Here is a 12,352-nt window from a genome sequence, read left to right as displayed (position 1 = left end):
AGAAAGAAGTTTCACAGAATGCTTCTGTGTAGTTTTTATTTGAAGATATTCTTTTTCCCAATATAGGCCACTTAGCGCTGAGAATGTCCACTTGCAGTTTCTGCAGAAAGAGTGTTTCAGAACAGGTCTTTCAAAAGTAAGGCTCAACTCTGTTAGTTGAATGCAGAGAACAAAAAGAAGTTTCAGAGAATGCTTCTGTATAGTTTTTATTTGGAGATATTCCTTTTTCCAATATTACCATCTTAGCGTTCCGAATGTCCACGTGCATTTTCTAGAGAAAGATTGTTTCAGTACTGCTCAATCAAAAGCACGGTTTAACTCTGTTAGCGGAATGCACAGATCAAGAAGAAGTTTCACAGAATGCTTCTGTGTAGTTTTTATTTTAATATATTCTTTTTCCCAATATAGGCCTCCTAGCGCTCAGAATTTCCAATTGCAATTTCTACAAAAAGAGTGTTTCAGAACGACACAATAAAAAGTAAGGTTCAACACTGTTAGTTGAATGCACAGAACAGAAAGTAGTTTCACAGAATGATTCTGTGTAGTTTATATTTGAAGGTATTCATTTATCCACTATTACCCCCTTAGCGCTCCGAATGTCCACTTGCATTTTCTACAGAAGCAGTGTTCAGAACTGCTCAATCAAATTATGATTTAAATATGTTAGTTGAATGCACAGATCAGAAAAAGTTTCACAGAATGCTTCTGTGTAGTTTTTATTTGCAGATACTTCTTTTTCAAATATAGGACACTTAGCGCTCAGAATGTCCAATTGCAGTATCTACAGAAAGAGTGTTTCAATATTGCTCAATCAAAAGTAAGTTTCAACTCTGTTAGTTGAATGCACGGAACAGAAAGAAGTTTCAGAGAATGCTTCTGTGTAGTTTTTATTTGGAGATATTCCTTTTTCCACTATTACAATCTTAGCGCTCCAAATGTCCACTTGCATTTTCTACAGAAAGAGTGTTTCATAACTGCTCAATCAAAAGTATGGTTTAACTCTGTTAGTTGAATGACCAGATCAGAAAGAAGTTTCACAGAATGCCTCTGTGTAGTTTTTATTTGAATATATTCTTTTTCCCAATAGAGGCCTCTTAGCGCTCAGAATGTCCAATTGCAGTATCTACAGAAAGAGTGTTGCAGAACGGCTCCATCAAAAGTATGGTTTAACTCTGTTAGCTTAATGCGCAGATCAGGAAGAAGTTTCACAGAATGCTTCTGTGTAGTTTTTATTTGAATATATTCTTTTTCCCAATATAGGCCTCTTAGCGCTCAGAATATCCAGTTGCAGTTTCTACAGAAAGAATGATTCAGAACGGCTCAAACAAAAGTAAGGTTCAACTCTGTTAGTTGAAAGCACAGAACAGAAACAAGTTTCACAGAATGATTCTGTGTAGTTTACATTTGAAGATATTCCTTTTTCCACTATTACCCTCTTAGCGCTCTGAATGTCCACTTACATTTCCTACAGAAAGAGTGTTTCAGAACTGCTCAATGAAAAGTATGGTTTAACACTGTTAGTAGAATGCACAGATCAGAAAGTAGTTTCAGAGAATGCTTCTGTGTAGTTTTTATTTGGAGATATTCCTTTTTCCACTATTACCATATTAGCGCTCCGAATGTCCACTTGCATTTTCTACAGAAAGTGTGTTTTACAACTGCTCAATCAAAAGTATGGTTTAACTCTGTTAGCTGATTGCACAGATCAGAAGAAGTTTCACAGAATGCTTCTGTGTAGTTTTTATTTGAGTATATTCATTTTCCCAATATAGGCTTCTTACCGCTCAGAATGTCCAATTGCAATTTCTACAGAAAGAGTGTTTCAGAACGGCTCAATCAAAAGTAACATTCAACCCTGTTAGTTGAATGCACAGAACAGAAAGATGTTTCACAGAATGCTTCTGTGTAGTTTATATTTGAATATACACCTTTTTCAAGTATTACCCTCCTAGCGCTCAGAATGTCCACTTGCATTTTCTACAGAAAGAGTGTTAAGAACTGCTCAATCAAAAGCATGGTTTAACTCTGTTAGTTGAATGCACAGATCAGAAAGAAGTTTCACAGAATGCTTCTATGTAGTTTTTATTTGAAGATATTCCTTTTTCCAATATGGGACTCTTAGCGCTCAGAATGTCCAATTGCAGTATCTACAGAAAGAGTGTTTCAGAACTGATCAATCAAAAGTAAGGTTCAACACTGTTAGTTGAATGCACGGAACAGAAAGAAGTTTCAGAGAATGCTTCTGTGTAGTTTATAATTGAAGATATTCCTTTTTCCGCTATTACCCTCTTAGCGCTCCGAATGTCCACTTGCATTTTCTACAGAAAGAGTGTTTCAGAACTGCTCAATCAAAAGCATGGTTTAACTCTGTTAGTTGAATGCACAGATCAGAAAGAAGTTTCACAGAATTCTTCTGTGTAGATTTTATTTGAAGATATTCTTTTTCCCAATATAGGCCTCTTAGCGCTCAAAATGTGCAATTGCACTTTCTACAGAAGGAGTGTTTCAGAACGGCTCAATCAAAAGTAAGTTTCAAATCTGTTAGTTGAATGCACGGAACAGAAAGTTGTTTCACAGAATGCTTCTGTGTAGTTTGTATTTGAATATATTCCTTTTTCCACTATTACCCTCTTAGCGCTCCGAAAGTCCACTTGAAATTTCTACAGAAAGGGTGTTCAGAACTGTTCAATCAAAAGTATGGTTTAAATCTGTTAGTTGAATGCACATATCCAAAAGAAGTTTCACAGAATGCTTCTGTGTAGTTTTCATTTGAAGATAATCCTTTTTCCAATATAGGAATCTTAGCGCTCAGAATGTCCAATTGCAGTATCTACAGAAAGAGTGTTTCAGAACCGCTCAATCAAATTAAGGTTCAACTCTGTTAGTTGAATGCAAGGAACAGACAGACGTTTCAGAGAATGCTTCGGTGTAATTTATATTTGAAGATAATCCTTTTTCCAGTACTACCCTCTTAGCGCTCCGAACGTCCACTTGCATTTTCTACAGAAAGAGTGTTTAAAAACTGCTCAATCAAAAGTATGGTTTAACTCTGTTAGCTTAATGCACACATCAGAAAGAAGTTTCACAGAATGCTTCTGTGTAGTTTTTATTTGAAGATAGTCCTTTTTCCAATATAGGCCCCTTAGCGCTCCGAATATCCAATTGCAGTTTCTACAGAAAGAGAGTTTCAGAAAGGCTCAATGAAAAGTAAGGTTCAACTCTTTTAGATGAATGCGCAGAACAGAAAGAAGTTTTACAGAATGCTTCTGTGTAGTATTTATTTGAAGTTTTTCGTTTTTCTACTGTAGGCCTCTTAGCGCTCCGAATGTCCACTGCAGTTTCTACAGAAAGAGTATTTCAGAACGACTCAATGAAAAGTAAGGTTCTACTCTTTTTGTTGAATGCACAGAACAGAAAGAAGTTTCACAGAATGCTTCTGTGTTGTATTTATTTGAAGATATTCGTTTTTCCACTGTAAGCCTCTTAGCGCTCCGAATGTCCACTGCAGTTTCTACAGAAAGAGTGTTTCAGAAATGCTCAATCAAAAGTAAGCTTCAACTCTGTTACATGAATGCACAGATCAAAAGGTAGTTTCACAGAATGCTTCTGTGTAGTTTTATTTGAAAATATTCGTTTTTCCACTGTACGCCTCTTAGCGCTCCGAATGTCCACTTGCAGTTTCTACAGAAAGAGTGTTTCCGACCTGCTCAATCTAAAGTAAGGTTCAACTCTGTTAGTTTAATGCACAGATAAGAAAACAGTTTCACAGAATGCTTCTGTGTGGTTTTTAATTGAAGATATTCCTTTTTCTACCATACGCCTCTTAGCGCTCCGAATGTCCATTTGCAGTTTCTACAGAAAGAGTGTTGCAGAACTGCTCAAGCAAAAGTAATGCTCAACTCTGTTAGGTTAATGCAGAGAACTGAAGGAAGTTTCAGAGTATGCTTCTGTGTAGTTTTTATTTGGAGATATCCTTTTCCAGTATAGGCCTCTTAGCGCTCCGAATGTCCAATTGCAGTTTCTACAGAAAGAGTGTTTCAGAACTGCTCAATCAAAATATGGTTTAACTTTGTTAGCTGAATGCACAGATGAGAAAGCAGATTCACAGAATGCCTCTGTGTAGTTTTTAATTGAAGGTATTCCTTTTTCCATTATACGCCTCTTAGGGCTCCGAATGTCCAATTGCAGTTTCTACAGAAAGAGTGTTTCAGAACTGCTCAATCAAAGGTAAGGTTCAACTCTGTTAGTTGAATGCACAGAATGAAATGAATTTTCACAGAATGCTTCTGTGTAGTTTTTATTTGAAGCTATTCCTTTTTCCACTGTGGGCATCTTAGCCCTCCGAATGTCCGCTTGCAGTTTTTACACAAAGAGTGTTTCAGAACTCCTCAATCAAAAGTAAGTTTCAACTCCGTTAGTTGAATGCACAGAACAGAAAGAAGTTTCACAGAATAGTTCTCTGTAGTTTATATTTGAAGATATTCCTTTTTCCACTATTACCGTCTTACCGCTCGAATGTCCACTTGCATTTTCTACAGAAAGAGTGTTCAGAACTGCGCAATCAAAAGTATGGTTTAACTCTGTTAGTTGAATGCACAGATGAGAAAGCAGATTCACAGAATGCCTCTGTGTAGTTTTTAATTGAAGGTATTCCTTTTTCCATTATACGCCTCTTAGGGCTCCGAATGTCCACTTGCAGTTTCTACAGAAAGAGTGTTTCAGAACTGCTGAATCAAAGGTAAGGTTCAACTCTGTTAGTTGAATGCACAGAACAAAAAGAAGTTTCACAGAATGCTTCTGTGTAGTTTTTATTTGAAGATATTCCTTTTTCCACTATAGGCCTCTTAGCCCTCCAAATGTCCACTTGCATTTTCTACAGAAAGAGTATTTCAGAACTGCTCAATCAAAAGTAAGGTTCAACACTGTTAGTTGAATGCACAGAACAGAAAGAAGTTGCACAGAATGCTTCTGTGTAGTTTTATTTGAAGATATTTGTTTTTCCACTATACGCCTCTTAGCGCTCCGAATGTCCACTTGCAGTTTCTACAGAAAGAGTGTTTCAGAACTGCTCAATCAAAGGTAAGGTTCAACTCTGTTAGTTGAATGCATAGAACAAAAAGAAGTTTCACAGAATGCTTCTGTGTAGTTTTTATTTGAAGATATTCCTTTTTCCACTATAGGCGTCTTAGCGCTCCGAATGTCCACTTGCAGTTTCTACAGAAAGAGTGTTTCAGAACTGCTCAATCAAAAGTAAGGTTCAACTTTGTTAGTTGAATGTACAGAACAGAAAGAAGTTTCACAGAATGCTTCTGTGTAGTTTATATTTGAAGATATTCCTTTTTCCACTATTACCCTCTTAGCGCTCCGAATGTTCACTTGCATTTTCCACAGAAAGAGTGTTTCAGAACTGCTCTATCAAAAGTATGGTTTAACTCTGTTAGTTGAATGCACGGAACAGAAAGAAGTTTCACAGAATGCTTCTGTGTAGTTTTATATGAAGATATATTTTTTCCAGTGTACGCCTCTTTCTGCTCTGGATGTCCACTTGCAGTTTCTACAGAAAGAGTGTTTCAGATCTGCTCAATCAAAAGTAAGGCTCAACTCTGTTAGTTGAATGCAGAGAACAGAAAGAAGTTTCAGAGAATGCCTCTGTGTAGTTTTTATTTGGAGATATTCCTTTTTCCACTATAGGCCGATTAGCGCTCCAAACGTCCACTTGCAGTTTCTACAGAAAGAGTTTTTCAGAACTGCTCAATCAAAAGTAAGGTTCAACTCTGTTAGTTGAACGCACAGAATGAAATGAAGTTTCACAGAATGCTTCTGTGTAGTTTTTATTTGAAGACATTCCTTTTTCCACTGTAGGACTCTTAGCCCTCCGAATGTCTGCTTGCAGTTTCTACAGATAGAGTGTTTCAGAACTGCTCAATCAAAAGTAAGGTTCAACTCTCTTTGTTGAATGCACAGATCAGAAAAAAGTTTCACAGAATGCTTCTGTGTAGTTTATATTTGAAGATATTCCTTTTTCCACTATTACCCTCTTAGCACTCCGAATGTTCACTTGCATTTTCTACAGAAAGAGTGTTTCAGTACTGCTCTATCAAAAGTGTGGTTTAACTCTGTTAGTTGAATGCACGGATCAGAAAGAAGTTTCACAGAATGCTTCTGTGTAGTTTTATATGAATATATTTTTTTTTCCACTATGAGATGAAACAGGGTGGGAGAGTACATAGGGAGGCTCATACCCTCAGTGTGGTTGGAGAAAACAGGCTGAAAGGAGAAACGGGAGAAAGTTACAAAGGGAATCAAATGTGTTAGTACTGGAGGGAAAAGCAAATATTGAATACGACCCACAGATCTTGGATAACCCAGTGTTTGGTAGTAACTTACATGAAAGGTTTTGACAAAATAGCGGGATAGATGGAGAAAATAATAAGTAAGTGTTATATTTCCTCAGTAGAAACAAACCAACAAAAATCGTGTAATCACAGCCTGATCTTTTAACTGGCCTCCACTTAACTTGTTGCCTGGATTGGCATACATATTCCGCTGCCTGAAAACTGCCCAACACGTTTGAAACGTTCTTGCTCACTATTACACCCAGGCAATATTGCTTCACCAGCTGAGTTGTAAGGGGCCTCCAGGTGGCCTAGATTGTTCTCCTTATCGTATACATTATTTTCATTTATCAATTTGCCCTGAACATCTAATGAAATATTACGGACACCAATAACATGAACACAAACATAGCTATAGACAGTAAAAAGTAAATTGATGTCTTTTGAAAGGCTGTCATGTCTTAGATGCTAAATTTGGAGTATTTGCTTCTAATAAATAAATAGCCTGCTTTAATCATTCTGTTTTATGAATATAATATAGGGGAGCAGCTTTGATTTTGCCCTTAATCTTAAAAAACATTTAGCGAGGCATGGTGGCAGCACTTGTAGTCCCAGCTACTCAGGAGGCTGAGGCAGGAGAATGGTGTGAATCCTGGAGGTGGAGTTGCTGTGAGCCAAAATCATGCCACTGCACTCCAGCCTCGGTGACAGTGTGAGACTCCATCTCAAAAAAAAAAAAAAAAAGATCATACAAGGAGTAAATGATGATTTAGCATAAAACACAGTTCATAGAACTCAAACTTTGTTATTTTATGGGATTATACTAACCTGTTACTATTTAAAATTTACCATTTCAAAAGAAGAAATATTGGTCTGGGAAAATTGCCATTGCTTATACACAAGAATGGAGGAATCTTTTTGAGCACAACAATTCTAATGATATTCCTCATCACTGGTTCCAAAACCAAGCCCAAGGAAGGCCTGCATAGGGATAACGTGTAGAACACGCAAAAGAAACACACATCACCAGCTCCTCAACCCAGAGCTCCAAGGGAATGGCCAAGGAAGCTGTATTGTCCTAAGAAATTTGAGATTGTTTTGACTTACATTAAATCCTGCTCAATCATATGTATGTACACAGACACACACACACACACACACACACACACAGACGGTGTCATCAGTGAAGCCTCTAACAATGCATCTTGACTGGATAGATTCGACAATTAAAATGACTGGAAGAAAATAGGGCTTCATAAGTGGCACTTACTATTCACATAACACATTAAAAGGACATCTCCTAAATTAAATCTTGTCTATGATAAAAAGGCAGACAATCATGACCCAAGGCTAATTTATAACCGCAGAAATGTTCAAGACAGACCAATGCTTGCTATGTTTAGGAACTGACAAGAAAGTACAGGTCTTTATAATCTACCATTTTGCTTCATTTGATACCAGGTGACCTTCATAATGCAGGCAATAGAGAATTGCAAGATTTGTCGGAGATTTCAGGTCTTTGGAAAGCTATGCCGTTTCACAAGAACAACCGTGGAAACAGGAAGAAAGTCAACTCCCACTTAAGGCAATCAGAATTTACAAATATTCCTTCCTTCACTGAAATTTCAATAGGCACTTCAATATTATCTTTAATTAATTCTTTTGTTACAATCACACATCACATAACATTTTGGTCAAGGATGGTGCACACACATGACAGTGGTGCAATAAAATCATAACACTGTATTTTTACTGTACCTCTTCTATGTTTAGACATGTATAGATACACTTACTGTATAGATATAAGTAAGCATATAGATATACTTAACTGTTGTGTTACAATTGCCTACAGTATTCAGTGCAGTAACATGCTGCACAGGTTTGTAGCTTAGGGGGAATAGGCTATACCATATAGCATAGGTATGTAATCAGCTATAGTATCTAGGTTTGTGTAAGTAAACTCTGTGATGTTCATACAATAATAAAATTGTCCAGCAATGCATTTCTCAGACATACCCCTGTCATTAAGTGACACATGACTATGTTAGTTAACACTGAGGGAACTTCATGGGAAATGCACTCTGCAGCTCCATCATAAATAGAAACCGTTTATGTCAAAAAACACATAAAAGTATAGTTGCAAGATTACAATTCCTTCCAGATATTTCATTTAGTATCTCCACAGATCACTAACTGCCTGAATAGCATTCTTGAGTCTCCACTGCCTCACATTTGATTTCAGGTCATTCCATCAATTGTCAAAGACGCATCCAACATTAACTTTCCAATACTGGTTTGGATTGTGTCAACATTGTCATCCTGTTCCACAACAACACAAAAGGCTAACTCGGTGAGGTAACATAGACACCGATCAGTGAGATTTTGCTGACGGGTGGTACCATTTTTTAGCAAGATCAAGGGTATTCATACCTTCAGGCATATAGATAACATTGAAAAGGGCAGGTTCGTAGACAAAAAGACGATGAGGAAGGGTTATTGCAGGATACATGAGCTACGGTGTCTCCTGTTTAACCTGAGTCTGAAGAGATTCAAAGTGCAGGTGCCATGCATGCCTCTTCAATAGTTCCATGTCGATTGATTTTCTGGGCTACACTTCCCAGCATTCAAATTGCTAAATGCATATAAATGACAACTGAATATTTATAACCTGGATTTGTGCTTTTGAGTGACCTTATCTATAGTTATGTGCTTCAGTGATCTAACTTGGGGTTGACTCCAAACTTTGATAAAGACCCTGCTTATTCCTTGAGTATTGCTGCATTGACAACTGATTTAGTGAATGCCACTGTGAAAATAATAAACCTCTTGGTGAATATATTTAAACATGTCTTGTAACCTGTACACATCTTAACCAGGGATGTTACTTGATCTTTCTATGTACAGGAGTGTGTGGAGATAGAACAACATACATGATCGTAATTGCTGCCTGTGAGACTAATAGAAAATTCAAGCTAGTGAAGTATGTTTATGCATGGCACACTTCTCACCAGCAATTTTAGGAAGTTCTACCCACAACCCATATGTCTTTTGATATGTGGGTTACCTTGGAGAGAGAAAAAGGAACTCTGAACACAGGCACGAAATCCTTTAGAATTTTATCTAGAGTTGGACTTGTCCCAAAGCTTTTGTATAAACTTGCTTGATGAGCAACTGTTGTCCACTGGTACCTTCACTGTACAATCCACACACAACCAAACTTCACAACTGGAGTCCTAAATTTGCACTTTGTTTGGTAAAGTTGAATGAAAAATGGTCTTTTAAGCTTATGCTCTCTTATGAGAGCTGTTATGAGATTAATTTTACTCCAAGATATGCCAGTTAGGAAATAACTTCCAATATAATTTCACCAGCCCCCTGTGGGTGGACTAATTAGTCATACATCACACTTACTCTGGTGGTGAAATGCCTCAAAAGAAGGTCTGCAGAGTGTTGCTCTACCTAGAAGGACATGAATAAAGAGACATAAAAATCATTCATTAAGAAGGAAGAAGACTTTCCTTGCCTAGATTTTCACTTGTAGGATCCAATTAATTTTATCACTTAATATTTTGTCCTGGTGGGCATTCATTTTACAAATTTGTAAGATCAGTAGAAATGGTAACTTTCAGAAATCAAACTGTAAATATTCTGTAGACGTTGACAGAAAGAGCTATTTGGAGCTGTGCTTTTGCCAATTAGACACTCTGAGAAAATCTGTGAAAGGATGTTTTCAGGAAGTCATTGAACCCCCTAAAAATCAAGTTTATTGCTCTTACCATAAATATAAATAATTTATTATCAACCATTTTCAATATTCTAATAAGTAACCTTTATTGTTCATTTCATTGGCATGATCTACGTAGACACGTGATTTATCTTCTTTTGCAATAAATTCAGAAAATTTCCTGCCTGGAAAAGCCATGTTTTAAAATTACCACCTGTTTGATGATTTTCTTATAAAAACATTTCCACTTAAGTATCTATCTCTATTTGTCCTTTATTTTCCCTTCCATTCTAGCTCTACCCCTTGTCTCCTTTGTGTGTCTCAGGATAAGTGCCCTATAACATTATGTAATTCTGGAAACCCTTCGATACAATGTTATTACATGTAAAAAAAAAAAGTATGTTTCAGCAAACTCTTTGTTCACAGATTATCTTTGACTACTTGCCTATTAGTCAATTTTTGTAGGCTCCATATGCTATTAATTTATATTCACTTTTAGAAGAATTTTCATCAAAAGCAAAAGTCTTATGTAAATTGATTATATGCTACTTGTACTTCTGTGTATATATACACACAGAGCCACATACATATATGTAACTCCGGAGGCCTGCCTGGACTGTTTAATAACTGTCCTGAACAAGAGCAAGAAAAAGCTGGTCAAATTTCAAACAACAGGTTGAACTGGGGAGCTCACATTTTGCATAAAATAGACACTAGCGGCCTTTAAAAATTAAACATTTCTACTGTTTTAAAAAATTGTAGCCATCATAGTATGAGGAAAAAATGTAATAATCCTTTTTAATTCTTGCCATTTTATTAACCACAGAGTCCTTACGCCCTAACTTCATTGGTATCCCTTTGAGATTAAACAGAACACTGAATTTAAAATTCTGAGAAATAAATAATTACACCATTTACTTCAGGCACTCTTTCAAATTTCAAGAAATATTTTGAGAATTCATTAGCTAAATATTGCTATAATGCAGGCTAGTAATAAATGGAAATAACGAGTTCATTGTAAAGTTTAAACTCATGATGATATGATCTGGAATTTTTGTTAACCTAGAATACATAATTAGCTCTAGAGGTGAAATGAAAGACAAAATCACTTGACATATTAGTAAAAAACAAATAATGTAACTTTATAAGCTACTGCTGTTCTTTCGCTCTTGAGAACCAGTGACATCTCTAATTAGAGAACATTATGGAAAGGTTAAAGATGAGAATACATGCAGTCTGTCTACAGGAAACCTCAACTGTTCAGGTTAATGAAATGTTTGCAGAAGTCATATTAATTAGCAGGTTCACAGGAAACTAACATTTATTGTATAAATTCCATGGTAAAATGTATTAGGGCTCCAGGCACACAACTGTGCGCCATCTACGTGACCACACAGTGCCTACTTCTTTCCGTCTTTATTCATTTCTCTCCTGATGGTCTGTATGTTATTGTTACATAGTTCTAAAAATCTTCCATGAGGCAGAAATCTCATTTAATGATATAGCTTTGAAAATAAAGAAAAACAGTAGAAACTTTCTATTTTCTTATAAAGCAGAATTGTTGAATTTTCAAAGTTTCATTTATGTAGTGTCACAAGGTGACAAACGTATTTCTTTAATTCCCTCTTGTTGTTATTTTTGTGTAACATCAAACAAAGCCGTTTCTTTCATTTGAAGGTGAAAACTGCTCATCAAAATCCAGTTTAAGCTGAGGAACAAAGAACTAAATTTTGCATGAGAGATTATACACTGCATAAGTATAAAACAGGACCAGAAACAATGGTGGGTCAGCAATTTTAAAAAAGATGAACGCAGGTTATCATCAAATCAATTGTTACCAACACACCAATTCCACCTCTAGGCCAGAAAATTAGCCACTTCCCACAGGAAAACAATAATTGAAGACAAAGTTCACCAGTGAAAGTTGGTTAATTTTTTTTCCATCCTTGCATCAACTAAAATGATATCTATAGTTCCTCTTAACACTTTTCTTACTTTCAAATATCTGGGTATGCTTAATTAGCTGAGGCCATGTTTCATAGGCACATCTGGCTACAAGGGAAACTGGGCATTTGAGCCCCAATCCTAATGTTTGTAGAGTATTTAGAAATTTGAGAATTCCCTCCAAAGAAAGAGTTTTATAAAACACTGTTAGACAAAAAGTTTGAATTACAAAATGTGGTAGTAGCTCATGTCTAACTCAAATGCAGGGAAAAAAAAACTGTAAACTCTAAAAAAAATAAATACACATTTGATGGTAATAAGAAACAGAAAATAGGCAGAAATTGTAGAA

General features: G+C 36.2%; 1 long non-coding RNA gene across 1 annotated transcript; it reads left to right on the top strand.

The window, feature by feature from the left end:
- The first annotated feature begins 1,311 nt into the window (after nt 1-1,311).
- Nucleotides 1,312-3,378, top strand: LOC134734901 (uncharacterized). The gene is made up of 3 exons (XR_010117786.1): nt 1,312-1,330; nt 2,456-2,525; nt 3,309-3,378. It is a non-coding gene; the product is annotated as an uncharacterized lncRNA (long non-coding RNA).
- The last annotated feature ends 8,974 nt before the right edge of the window (nt 3,379-12,352 follow it).

This window comes from Symphalangus syndactylus, chromosome 12 (assembly GCF_028878055.3).
Source record: "Symphalangus syndactylus isolate Jambi chromosome 12, NHGRI_mSymSyn1-v2.1_pri, whole genome shotgun sequence".
Classification (NCBI taxonomy): domain Eukaryota; kingdom Metazoa; phylum Chordata; class Mammalia; order Primates; family Hylobatidae; genus Symphalangus; species Symphalangus syndactylus.
Note: the sequence above shows the minus strand (reverse complement) of the source record. Positions and strands in the feature narration are given on the sequence as shown.